At 38.1% G+C, this 14,505-nt stretch overlaps 1 pseudogene; it reads left to right on the top strand.

Annotated features, from left to right (window-relative positions):
• The first annotated feature begins 7,693 nt into the window (after positions 1–7,693).
• Positions 7,694–7,790, top strand: LOC116873497 (annotated as a pseudogene).
• The last annotated feature ends 6,715 nt before the right edge of the window (positions 7,791–14,505 follow it).

Consider the following 14,505-nt stretch of genomic DNA (forward strand, 5'->3'; position numbering starts at 1 on the left):
ATAAGATATTTAGGAATAAACCTAACCAAAGAGGGAAATAACGAACTCAGAAAATCATACTGTACATACTGAGTACATTTCTGTACTCAGAAAATCATAAAGTACTCATGAAAGAAATTGAGGAAGACACAAAGAAATGGAAAAACGTTCCATGCTCATCAATTGGAGAAACAAATATTGTGAAAATGCCCATGCCCCTTAAGCAATCTACACATTTAATGCAATCTTTATCAAAATGCCATCAACTTTTTTTCAAAGAAATGGAACAAATAATCCTAAAATTTATATGGAACAAGAAAAGACCCTGAATAGCCAGAGGAATATTGAAAAAGAAAGCCAAAGTTGGTGGCATCACAATTTCAGACTTCAAGCTCTATTACAAAGCTGTAATCATCAAGACAGTATGGTAATGGCACAAAAACAGACACATAGATTAGTGGAACAAAAGAGAGAGCCCAGAAATAGACCCTCAACTCTATGGTCACCTAATCTTGGACAAAGCAGGAAAGAACGTCCTATGGAAAAAAGACGGTCTCTTCAACAAAAGGTGTAGGGAAAATTGGACAGCCACATGCAGAAGAATGAAACTGGACTATTTCCTTACACTACACACAAAAATCAACTCAAAATGGATAAAAGACTTCAGTGTGAGAAAAGAATCCCTCAAAATCTTTGAGAACATAAGCCGCAACCTCTTTGATTCAGCCACAGCAACTTCTTCCTAGAAACATTGCCAAAGGCAAAGGAAGCAAGACAAAAATGAACTATTGGGACTTCATCAAGATCAAAAGCTTTTGCACAGCAAAGGAAACAGTCAACAAAACCAAAAGACAACTGACAGAATGGGAGAAGATATTTGTAAACGACATATCAGATAAAGGGTTAGGATCCAAAATCTATAAAAAACTTACCAAATGCAACACCCAAAGAACAAATAATCCAATCAAGAAATGGGCAGAAGACATGAACAGACATTTCTGCAAAGACATCCAGATGCCCAAAAGACAATGAAAAAGTGCTCGACATCACTCAGCATCAGAGAAATACAAATCAAAACCACAATGAGATACCACCTCACACCAGTCAGAATGGCTAAAATTAACCAGTCAGGAAATGACAGGTCTTGGCAAGGATGTGGAGAAAGGGGAACCCTCCTACACTGTTGGTATGATTGCAAGTCAATGAAGCCACTCTGGAAAACAGCATGGAGGTTCCTCAAAAAGTTGAAAATAGAACTACCCTATGACCCAGCAATCACACTACTGGGTATTTACCCTAAAGATACAAATGTAGTGATCCAAAGGGTCATGTGCACCCGAATGTTTATAGCAGCAATGTCCACAACAGCCAAACTATGGAAAGAACCTAGATGTCCATCAACAGATGAATGGATAAAGAAGATGTGTCATACACACACACACACACACACACACACACAATGGAATACTATGCAGTCATCAAAGAAACTAAATTTTGCCATTTGCAATGATGTGGATGGAACTAGAGGGTATTATGCTCTCTCTGACCATATGATCATATGATCAGATCATATGATCTCTGATTTGAGAGGCAGGGTGGGGGATTTGGGGGGTAAGGAAAGAAAAAAAATGAAACAAGATGGGATCGAGTAGGAGACAAACCATAAGAAACACTTAATCTCACAAAATAAATGAGGGTTGCTAGGGGGAGGAGGGTATGGAGAGGGTGGTTGGGTTATGGACATTGGGGAGGATATGTGCTATGGTGACCACTGTGAAGTGTGTAAGCCTGACGGTTCACAGACCTGTACCCCTGGGGCTAATAATACATTATATATTAATAAAAATAATTTTTAAAAAGGCATACTTCTAGTAGATAATTCGACACATAGCTATAATCCTATTGTAGGAAGAATCAAATGCTATTATCCTAGAGAAGAAAATCAACAATGCAAGGACAGTAGGAATTCAATTAATGAACAAATTGGTATCTAGACTTCTGTGAAGACTTGTAGGAGACACAGGTACTCAAAATATCTCTCATAATTGCCTACTTACTTAAATGCAACTTTTTGGAAATAACCAGGCAAGGTCTTAAGACGAACACTACAAATAACACATAGTGGAGGCACAAAGCAGGCTTCTTAGGTTTAGGTACAGGTATGGGGCTAGCAGAATCATTGCAGTTTTCCAGATTTTTATACACCATGAAGAGGCACACTTTGGCCAGGCACAGTCAGGCATTCTTCAGCTTTGTCCAGGAAAAGTACTCTGACTTCAGCGCCACCCCCCGCCCCCATGTTTAGAAGGGTTGGGAATAGGGAGAAAACATCCAAACCGCAAAGAAAAAATCCTTGTCTTTGCAATTGAAGTGACAGTCTTTCATCCTCAGGCACAATGGCCTGAGAAGCTTGCAAATCCACGTGCTTACAGCCAGAGACCTTGAGGCTCTCCTGACACAATCCAGCTTGCAGACCCAATAGGGAAAATCTGATTCTCTCTTCACAGACAGTATATAATTATCTCTGAGTTATTATTGCAAGTTTGTATCATGAAGGCTTTTTCCTAGCAGGGCATATGGTTTTGATTAAAATACAAACACAGCAAAGGGAGGTCTTACCGATTCATCAGCTACACCTCAGAATGATGCCTTTATCGACTACTTTTCTGATAACGTGATTTTTCAAGTTTAGAAACAGCAGACCAGAGAGAGAATTATCATATGGTTTCGCTTATTTGTGGAGCATAAGGAATAACACGGAGGCCATGGGGAGATGGAGAGGAGAAGCGAGTTGGGGGAAACTGGAGGGGGAGACGAACCATAAGAAACTATGGACTCTGGAAAACAATCTGAGGGTTTTGGAGGGTCAGGGGGTGGGAGGTTGGGTGAGCCTGATAGTGGGTATTCTGGAGGGCAGGTATTGCATGGAGCACTGGGTGTGGTGCATAAACAATGAGTCTTGGAACATTGAAAAGAAATTAAAAAAAAAATTTATAAAAAGAAAAAAAATTTAAAACATTAAAAAATGCAAAAAAAAACAAAGAAAAGAAAGAAAGAAAGAAACAGCACACCACATGACATGGCTGTGAAAGAAATGCCAACAGAAAGATGTACAAAAGACTCTGCAGAATGAAGTTTGGAGGCTTGAGAAAATCACCAGATTTAGCAGTCTGGGCTCCTAGTGACATACCATGGCTGCCCATATTGACATTTGCTATTGAGAGCATGGCCGTTCATTAGTACATGTGGTACTGTACATTTCATGGAACAAAAACAAATGGCTTTCAGTCTGGAGTTGAATGGAAGATCACCTGGGGAAGTTTTAAAACCCTAGGTGGTTTTTTTTGTTTTGTTTTGTTTTTAAGATTTTATTTATTGATTTGACAGAGAGAGATCACAAGTAGACAGAGAGGCAGGCAGAGAGAGAGAGAGAGAGAGAGAGAGAGAGAAGCAGGCTCCCTGCTGAGCAGAGAGCCCAATGCGGGGCGGGACTCGATCCCAGGACCCTGAGATCATGACCTGAGCCGAAGGCAGTGGCTCAACCCACTGAGCCACCCAGGCGCCCCAACTCTAGGTGTTCTAACCACACCCCAAACCAACTCCATTAGAGACCCTGGAGATGGAGCCCAGAAAAAAATTGTTTTTAAATCTCTGCAAGTGATGTCAATCGTAGTCAAGGTTGAGAATCACTGACTTGAACTCTCCTGGCTTCAGCTGTCTTCTGTAAAAATAAAACATCAGTCAGATGGTCCCTGAGCATCCTTGCCAGGCAAGTCCTCACCTCTGTAATTCTGCATGAGAGCATTTCCTTCAGCCTGTGTTCTCCTTTCACTGCTCCCAAAACAATGAGGAAAATCCAGAGAGGCCATTTCTGCCTCAGCTTTACGGCTTTGGTGAATACAAACGTCCTCCAAAGTTTACCTGGCTTCATAAGATGTTTGCCATCTCTGCTCCCCTCCTCATTCACCAGAGGAAAAGGAGAAACAACTGTGATCATCTGCAAAGGAAAGCACAAGTCAAACATGAAATATATCTTAAAAATAAACATTTTAGAAGTGAGATGAGTCTTTTTGCAAACACAAGGAAGCACCTGCTTGTTGACACCTTGCTATTGTGGAAATTACACGCAAGTGTTTTCATAATTACAGATCCATATTCCCTGTATGTAGAGCAAAACTGTTTGCACGACCCATTTGCTGAAGACTTGGAAGCCTCTTGCTCGAGTCCTGACAGTGCTCAGGGCCCTTCCTTCCTCTCCCCCGTGCCACCCCCACCACCACCCCGAGCAGATGTAGAATGAGAAATGCCATGATTGGCCACATGGGCTTTTTCAGGGAGGCTCTGGGAAGAAGGAAATCTGGAGCCAGGCCCATCTCCACAGCACAATCACCTGCTGTGGACCATTCAGTTCACGTGAGGCATTTTTATCCAGAGCTCTTCCTACCTCACAGATGTGTCATAATAGAACGATGTAATGTGTAAGATGCTCCACGGTGCTATGAAGCAAAAAAAACAAATAAATATAGGATATTTGCTTTGCCAAAAACCAGCATCCAAAAGGAAGATGCCAAGCCGCCTGTTAAGGTCAAATGATTTGTGATCTGAAACACATTGCCTCTGTTCAAGATAAATGGTGTGACACCCTTGGCCCCCCAAAAACCTTCAGTACGGTCCCTTTATATTCTTCTTAAACCTATCTGCATATTTAGGTCTCCTCCTCCTTGTTTATGCCTTTGCCCAACCGCAAGGTCTTCTGCCTTTATTTTTCTGTCCTGTCTCTCCTACTTCCTCAATCCCAACCCCCACCACGGAATTACAACCTATCATTCAAGCTCCAACCCCGTTAATTACAGCTGCCTTTGTTCAGCACTTTCTGTGCAGCAGGAGCTAAGCTGCATGCTTTACATACTTCATTTTGTTGCATTTTTCCAACACATCTACAAAGTAAGTTTTATTCAGCCCGTTTAATAGAAAACAACCAGCAATCAGAGAAGTAAAATCACTTGCTCAAGATCACCATGTCAGAATTCAAACCCAAGCCTGTCTTGATCTAAAGTTGATGTTATTACTCACTGTGTTGCAGTCATTCTTACCAACTCTCTATCCAGATTTCTTTGGTGACTCCACAAGAAAACAATTCTCCCAATCGAAACTAAGATCCCCTCCAGAACATATTTTGACATGCTTTATACTCCCTTGATTATTGTTTGGTTTATATTGCTATTTAAGTTTAGATGAGTATGTTTAGTTCCCTTCCTTAAGTATACTGTAAACCTAGGAAAGTCCCAGAACTGTTCAAAATGCCTAACCTAATGCAACTATATTCTCCAGCAAGTACTGGTCTTACTTTATAGTCCCGAGTATGTTTTTGTTGCCCTTTTATCATCTAGCATATTTTTATGTACAGCACTCTAACCACACGAATAATTTGTTCTTAATTGTCAAGAGTCCAAATACAGGGGGTTAAATGAGGTGATATGAGATTGAGAGGGCCAGGAAAGATGTAACCAGAGATGAACATACCTCCTTCTGGGGCATTAGGTTATGATTTCTAAGTTGATAAGACCTAACAGAACTTTAACAAACAAACAAACAAACAAAAGAACTAACAAAGCATTCCTTTTTGTACTGGTAAGAATATTTGCCAAAATATACTGATATTGGGCACTATTCTAAATATGTATGAGTCATAATATTTCCAAATCAGCTATTAATAGTTACTAGTGTCTTCTTTGTGGAGAATGCTTTTCAATATGCCATAAGACAAAGGTAGAATCAAGCATAAAATAAATTAGCATAGCATTTTATATTTTAGGAATAATGAACACTAGGTCTATCTAGGCAAAGTGATTTGATGGATTAAGAAAAATATTTAGAAAATTCAGAAGGCAAAGCACTCTAGCCAGACAAACAGAAAACTGAGGGAAAACTTTTAAGAGTTTGAATGAAATAGGTAATTCTTTAAGAGGAAGAAATAACTTATACAAATGAGTACCTACTGATGAAATGAAATAAAAACATGATACAGAAAGATAAAAATAATTGGCACCCAGGAGAAACCCCACAGGGACTTCCTGTACCAACCACAGTACATTTTTTTTGTTTTTTTTTTTTTTGTTTCTTTTCAAAGGAAGGAGGAGTAAAGGTTACGTGTTGTGGCTTTCTGATAAGCGTAAAGTTATTCCACTGCTTTTTTTTTTTTTAATTCCAGAATTCTTGGCTAAGAATGCTCAAGTTTTTATTTGGGAACACAAAATGGAATATGAAGGGAAATAAGCTAAAATAGAAAGGTATGCATCTCAGGGAACAGTACATTTGCTCATGCGCACCTGTGAACAAGACTACCCTGTTTGGGGGGTAAGAATATGAACACGCTTCATCACGCAGAAGCTGAGAATGTGAAATTTACCTTGCTCTTATTTACTGTGTGTGTGTGTGTGTGTGTGTGTGTGTGAGGTGTATTCCCTTCTCTGAGTCTGTCTCCTTTTGTGTTGACCAAGATAATACCCATCTACTTTCCCTCAAAAGTCAGGGATGACTCATGAAAAAGGCTCTTCAATTTAGCCAGCATGCAAAGATATTGTGAATAATCAATAATTTCCGTTAACCCTCCAGAAACTTTCATTTGCATTTACTACTTAGAATCTCAATCGACTTTTCCTATGTATTAGCAGCTGTGAAACTTTCAAGAATTATAACTATAGGTTTTCACCATTTCCTGGCCTCCCTTTGGCTATAGATTTTCTAGCCACATGATCTTAAAGGATCAATTTAGTTTAGTGAAATGAAAGTGGCTCCAGATATGGCATCAAATGACCCATGTTCAAATTTCAGCTCTGTCTTTTGACCTTGATTAAACCAAGCACCTCTCTAAGCCTCAGCACCTTTCTCTATAAAAGGGGAAAATAATACCTTCCTGCACTTACCCACAGGATTATAGTGAGGCTCAAGTTGAAAAGTATGCAAAAATGCTGCCTAAATCACATCTCTGTAATAGGTCTGTTCACATTATTTTTTCTTTTAGCCCCATCATTTCTATCAAACAGGAATAACATGCAGTTAAGGTTTTCATTTATTTCCTTCCAGTCTTTTTCTATACTAGGCATATACGCATTTGTGTATATGGGTAGGTTTACTTTTTTAAATGTAGGCAGTATTTTATTGTGATGTAATTATGTATTATCATACTTACTTGTATGATACTTACTTACTTGTATGATAATACATAATTACATCACAATAAAATACTTATTTGTACGATAATACATACTTGTATATTATGAGATATGTATGTATATATCTCTAGGTTAGTAAAATTTCTTTCCAAACATGGTTAATAACAGCTTGATATGTCTATGATATATAATATGTGTAATATGCATGCATATATGTACATATATGTATTTTCTTATTATTAAAAATTATTTCCAAATATGGCTAATAATGGATACACTAAAAATAAGATTGGGGCTCCTGGGTGGCTCAATCCATTAAGCATCGGGCTCTTGATTTCAGCTCAGGTTGTGATCTCAGGGTCGTGAGATCAAGCCCCAAGTGGGGTTCTGCGCTCAACAGGGAGTCTGCTTGAGATTTTCTCTCTCCCACTCTGTCTGCCCTTCCCCCTCAACATGGGCCTTCTTTTTCTCTCTCTCCCAAATAAATAAATAAATCTTTAAAAAAAAATAAAGTCTCTATTAAAAAAATACGGTGGGTAGTGCTCACTTTGGCAGTACATATACTGGAACAATAGAGAGATGAGCATGACCCCTGCATAAGGATGACACAGAAATTTGTGAAGTTTCCATATTTTTGCCCAGGTAGAAAGAAAGAGAAACATAAATACCATGTGATTTCACTCATATGTGGAATTTAATAAATAAAGCAAAAGAGCAAAGAGGTTAAAAGAAAAAAGAAAGAGAGAGGCAAACCAGGAAACACTGTTAACTATAGAGAACAAACTGATGGTTACCAGAGGGGAGGAAGATGGGGGGATGCGTTAAATAGGGGATGGGGTTAAGGAGGGCACTTGTGATGAGCACTGGGTGATGTATGGAAGTTTTGAATCACTAAATTGCACACCTGAAATTAAGCCTACAATAGCTTGAATTTAAATAAAAACTTTAAAAATATATGGTGGGTAATAATTCTGCCATATGAGCGAAACATAATTTGTGGAATCATTCTCCACCTTCAACTCATCAAAAATCCTCATTTTCAGGTTCTTTTGTTTCTGTTTTGCTCCTTTGTAGTTGATGATGTTACTAGGTTTATTTCCTATCATAACCAAAACTATATTAAGCATCTTTGTACAAAAATCTTTTTATGAATCCCTAATTCCGTGCAGAAGATTTCTAGAACTGAAATCACTGGATCAAAGGTATGGATTCTTCTAAGGCCTTCGGTTAGCCCTAACATATTGTCAGCTTCTGTTCCTGCAGTATTGTACTATTTAGACAACCCAAGAGACAATTTTTATGTTAGCTTTGTCCTAATTACCTATTTTAATCATTAATCGTTACCAGTTTCACAGACAAAAAAGAGTATCCTTTTATTATTTCATGTTTATATGATCACTAGTGAAGTTGAAAATTTATCGTGTTTATTGATTTTAATTATTTCTGCCACAAGTCTCTTATGCTTGCTCCATTTCCAGTATTTTCCTTATTGATTTGTTGGCATTATTTGTACCTTAAGGAAATTCATTTCTCAGTTGTCATAACTCATAAGGTTTTCCAAATTTGTCATTTACACTTTAATATTGCTTGTGATTTTTGACATTGCAAGGGGTTTTTTAAGTTCCTTTTTTCTCCAACCTTATCAGGATATAATTGACACATAGCACTGTGTAAGTTTCACTTAAGGCCTACAACATGTTGCAAAAGGATAACCACCATAGCATTAGCTTATACCTCCATCCGTTGCATAATCATCATTTCTTTTTTGTGGTAATTTTTTAACTTTGGAAAAATCAAATTTACCAAGCAGTGTCTTCCATTGCTTCACTTTTTTATATTTTATGAACTAAGTAGAGGGAATCCCTACTTCATCCGTATAGCAATTCATGGTTTTAATAAAAACCAGACCCTAAGTTCAAAGATTTAGCAATCTAGAGTAAAGCTAGAGTGTGATGATACTGAGATTGCTCTTCTACTAAGAAGTTAGTTTGAAAGTACCTGCAAGGAGATTAATAAGTATTTCTGGTGCAAGAAGAATTGGCGCCAACTCAGACACAGCTCTATCTTAGACCACTCAGATATGTCCTGCATATGGCTTTTAGCCTATGGTGAGCACCCAGAAATTCCAACACTTGGAAAGCAAAAGCTCTGTGCTGGCACATCTATAGGTCAGCTGGGGTCAGGCACAGGGCCAATGACACCAGGGAGAGAGCGGGGAACAGGCAACAGACGAGGCCAAAATCAGTTCTGCTCAAGAAGAGGGTTTGGGAATGTCTGAGATGCTGAAGCTGTAATTAACAAGGTGACTGTAAAAGGGACTGGACTTACCTCCTAGTTTTAAGAGCCTCTCTCACTGTTCTCTGGCCGTATTTGCCTCAGTGCTGAGTAAGAGCAAATTTCTTGCTTGCCTTACATTTAAATGCGATACTTCTATCTTTAGAAAGGCCCATGAGGAGGATTACTTGCCACCTTAGCAGCGTGAATAGTAATCATGGCTAATAAAATGAATAAAAATTAACATTAATTAGGCTCTTACTTTGGATCAGACTCTGTTCTGAGCCCTTTATATTTATATTTTATATTTATATTTATATAAATGTATTTATTTTATATTTATATTTATATTTATATTTATATTTATAGAAGCCTTCAAAACACTTTTAACTGGTAGAAACATAATTTTCTCCATTTTGTAGTTGAAGGAGGAGAGGCATCGAGAAGGTGGACAACTTATCCCGAGTCACACAGCCCACAAGAAGTTGAGCCAGGATTTGAAACCAGACAATGGTTCCAGAATTGGCACCTTTTCAATATTCTATGATATTCTGTATTTATTATTAGAAACTTTGAGAGCCAGTGTTAATTTCAATTTATATATGTGGAAAGATGTATGCATATATATTTATACATATGGAAAGATCTATAAATATTATATCTTAAATATCTGTCTTTATTTATTATGGTCAATGGAAGGGGGGATTAGGAATTAATTAAAGAATTTTTGGCTTATCTAGACCTCTGGTTTTCTCACTTTCTGATACTTCTACCAGAAAACAAAGAACAGAACAAAGGCATAGCACAAGTATGACAATTTTTCTATAAGTTTGACGTATGTTACTTCTGCTGGGGATTGGTTTAAAGAGAAGCCAGACTGAATGTAGTGACCAAAGTAAGATCAAGTTTGTATACCCACCTATTATATTCCTAGCTTCTCCAGGGCTTCCCTGGGTACCAGCTTAGTGTAGGACAGTGGAAAGGGTAGAATGTGTGTGGATCCCCAGACACAAGACAATTTAGGCTGTCTCTGAGTGAGGCTTGCCACATAACTGATGGGCTCATGACCCAACTATCCCTTTCTCTTCGCACCCCAGTACCCATGCAGACCCAGGGGTCTCCCATCGCTGCAGTTTCAGGACTACTCATGGTCTGAGGTCTCAGATGGCAACTAGGAGAGAGATTACTCCACTGCCAACAATTTTGTCTCTTGTCTCATTCCCTCCACTCCATCCTCCACAACGTTGCTAGACTAATCATAGTTTTAGTGTAGATTTAGTCACCTCCCTCTCCTTAAAATTCTTCCATGGATTCCCACCTCCTATGGGATAAAATCTGACCTCTCTAACATGGTATCCAAGACCCTTGATGATATAGCCCTTCTCCTGTCTCCAGCTTATACTGTGAGCTCCGTACAGGAAAGGAGCTCTACTCTTCACCCTTGTGAATGTCATTTAATAAATATTTAATGGATGAATGGCTAGGTGGATGAATAAATGGGTGGCTCAATAAAAGAATGGATGAATAAGTCTTTTACACAGCGATAATTTTTTATTTATGCTGTTCTTTACAATTAACAGAGAACCCCCAAATCTCTCATTTTGTATTTCATTTAGACGTGACCACAAATCTCTGAGATAGATATTGCCAACAATTTACACATGAGGGTAGGTTCCCAGACCTCACAGCTTGGCCACACCAAAACTTGCAGCCTTCCTAATATCACGGCTCCTTCTCATAATGCATGAGGTGATTTAAATGTAGTTATTTGATGATACAGAAATTTATAGAGTTTTATTGCCAGGAGGCTCCCCTAGTCAACCTTTTTAATTGGAAACATGAAAAACTGAGACCCAGAGATATAAAATTGCTTGAATTTGCACCACTCATTAGCAACAAACTGAAAATAGCTTCCTGGCTCCTAATTCCAACTTTCCAGGTTCTTAAATCCATCCTCTGCCACTCTCTGTACAACTGTATAACTTTATCCTTTCTGTGCCTCAGTTTCCTATACAGATAAATCAGGATAATGATAGTACCTACAACATAGAGTTGTTTTAAGGATTTAAAAGAGATAATACATAGGAAATTCTTACAAGAGAAAGTACATTTCAAATATTAGCTATTAACTACCATCATTTCACTTGGATGGGTTCTTTCCCTCTCACAAATCAATAACATTGAATACATGCTAGTGTGGTAGTAATAGTCACACTCAAATAATACAAGCTCAAAGACAGAAAAGAAACATGATACATGTTCAAATGGAAATATTGAGTTATAGGACTGGAGGATACTATGAGTGAATGATAGAAACACTCTACCTCAAGGTCACAGGCAAGCAAATTGTTAGACTTTTTATTCCCTGAAATTGCCCACTTTCTGAGAGGAGGTAAATTAACTTGTATTGCAATGGGTGGTTAAAAAATAATTAAGTAATAAGCAACCAGTTTTTATTACTTATTTCCCCCCAAGAAATAATTAATTTTATTCCTCTCTCTCCTAACTGAAATAGACACATGCACAAACAGGCACATAAAATAAAACCAGCAGTGAATACACTATCCTACCTACAGAAGGACCATTCAAACCATAATCATTGACTCTCCTATTGAGTTCCAGCCACCGGTTTTCTCTAGAGGGAAGGATTCTCCAACTTCTCACTAATCAGCCTCATGCATTTACTCATTGATATCTTACTATCCTAGCTTTCAGTAGCAGTCAGATTAGGCAGAGCTATGCCATAGTCACAAACAAAATTGCATTAGCTTACAGAAGCAGAGTTCCATTTCTCACTCCTGGTTCATGTTATAGTGCACTGACCACAGCTCTGAACTCCTTCTCACTGTGGGACTAGGAGTAGAGAAGCAGTAGTCAATGTCTAGAACACTGTGGACATTACAGCAGAGAAACAGAGTTTGACGAAGTATGAATTTCTCTCAAATCTTCTACCTGGGTGTGACTCATATCACTTCCATTCATCTTCACAAACCGAAGCAAGTCACCTGGCCAAGCCAATCTTCAGTAAGGTGAGGAAGTAGATACTGAACAATAGCAATGTAATCTATCACACGTTCCTATTGCAACCATTATTGAATCTTTTTTTTTTTTCCTCCTGAATTAGAGCAAATTCTGGCTTTCTAAGGTTCAGGTAAATTGTCTTGATCATGTTTCCTCCTTATTTCCATGTGACTCCTGATTAGTTTTGTGACGTTTAGTACTGGACATGTATTATTATTCCAAGGAAGACACACATCATAAAAATGCTAAAGGGTTTATTTATTTATTTATTTACCAAAGTTGGGTCATCCCATCTCTGCATGAATTGATTCTAACATAAATTCTCATGAGTTTCTATATCATTTCTCCAACTCTCTATTTGACCAGTAAATGTGGCTTCTCATCTTCCAGGCCTTTTTCCCCGGGGGGCCTGGCACGTATAATAATTATACATTTTGTGTTTTCATAAATACTTGCTAATAAAATGATTAGAATAGACTGACAGCATCTCCTAGGATAAATATAATAACCTTCAATCTTAGACCTACCACCAAACTGGTCTGCAATGTGACAAAGGGCAGGTCTATGTCTTTGAGTTCGGAAAGTGATGATGTCACTCTTAATGGGATTGGTGAGATTGAAGAATGTTCATTATTTAATAACTGTAATGGTCTCTGAAAGCATCCTGCAATTCATGTGCTTTATAATGCCAAGTCACCGAAATCCAGGAGAAGGGTAAAATTACTTTGGAAATCATTCTTTCCATGAGTCAGGGAAAAAACAATTTTTGCATAATTTACCTCACTTATAGTTTCCAAAATCACATTAACCAATTTGAGTTTGTAGAGTAACTTTACCCAAATTATCTACATTCACCTTAATTCAGTGTCCTGTCCCCATGAAATGGATCAGAGCCAGAACTCAACTAAGGCAAGTTACTCTCTTCTGGGAGCTTCATAAAATTCACTGTTTTGCCAAAAATCCATCCACAGCAGTGTTTCTCAACTTAGGGAGCCTTCTTGGATAATCTTTTTCTAATCACCCACACACAATTTCAATACCACAGATATACTGTATGCCTGATTATTTATTACATGTATATCTGTACTTTGTATGTTAAAAAGTAAGAGCTAGGGCGGCTGGGTGGAACAGTCTGTTTAGTGTTAGACTCTTGACTTCGGCTCAGGTTATGATCTCAAGGTCATGAAATCAAGCTCTATGTTGGGCTCCATGCTCTGTGCAGAGTCTGCTTAAGATTCTTTCTCCCTCTCCTTCTGCTCCTCCCCCATGTGTGCTCTCTCTCTCTCTCTCAAATAAATAAATAAATCTTAAAAAAAATAAGAACCATTATTTTTCCTCCCTTGGAAATAATATTGCCCCACATGATCTTTAGGACAGATGGTTTCCTTGGCCACATACTTTCACCTCTTTTACGCTTACATTGGAATTTTCTGCTCTTCTTTCTCAACCTTGCCCTTCTGCATTTTCTTATCTCAGGATCTTTGCTCATGGGCTACCTTCTTTCTGGAATAATCTCTTCATTTCTGTGGAGTCCATCTATTTTTCAAAAACCAGATCAAGCTCTAATCCCTCCAAGCAGAAGTTTTCCAAAATACTAAATCAACCTCCCTCCCCCTAGAACATTTGCCTGTAATAGAAGACATTTCCTCTGCCATAATAAAATATCTCAGTCTGCTTTAGACTAACATTATTTAAGTCCATGACCCCCTCACTAGATTATAAGCTTATAGATGGCAAGGACTATATATCTATGGATCTTCCATTGTTCAGAAAGAGTGCTCAATAAATATTTGTTTTATTGAGTTTATTAATTTATGACTCAATTTTTTCCAGGTAGTGCTTCATAGTAAAATGACTTCAGCTGCCTAAGAGTTCATGTTATTACTTAGATGGGTATATAGACATAGATGGGCATATACACAAGTGTCATCTAGCTGGGAAAATGGGTTATTCCTTCAACTATTCATTCTCTACACATCAAAAGTTGAAAAGTTCCCTGGATCTATCAACAGCATCACTGTTCTTTACATTGCACAGGCTCAAAATTTCAGAGATG

The sequence above is a fragment of the Lontra canadensis genome, unplaced genomic scaffold, assembly GCF_010015895.1.
Source record: "Lontra canadensis isolate GAN:19392208 unplaced genomic scaffold, GSC_riverotter_1.0 scaffold33, whole genome shotgun sequence".
In the NCBI taxonomy this organism is placed as follows: domain Eukaryota; kingdom Metazoa; phylum Chordata; class Mammalia; order Carnivora; family Mustelidae; genus Lontra; species Lontra canadensis.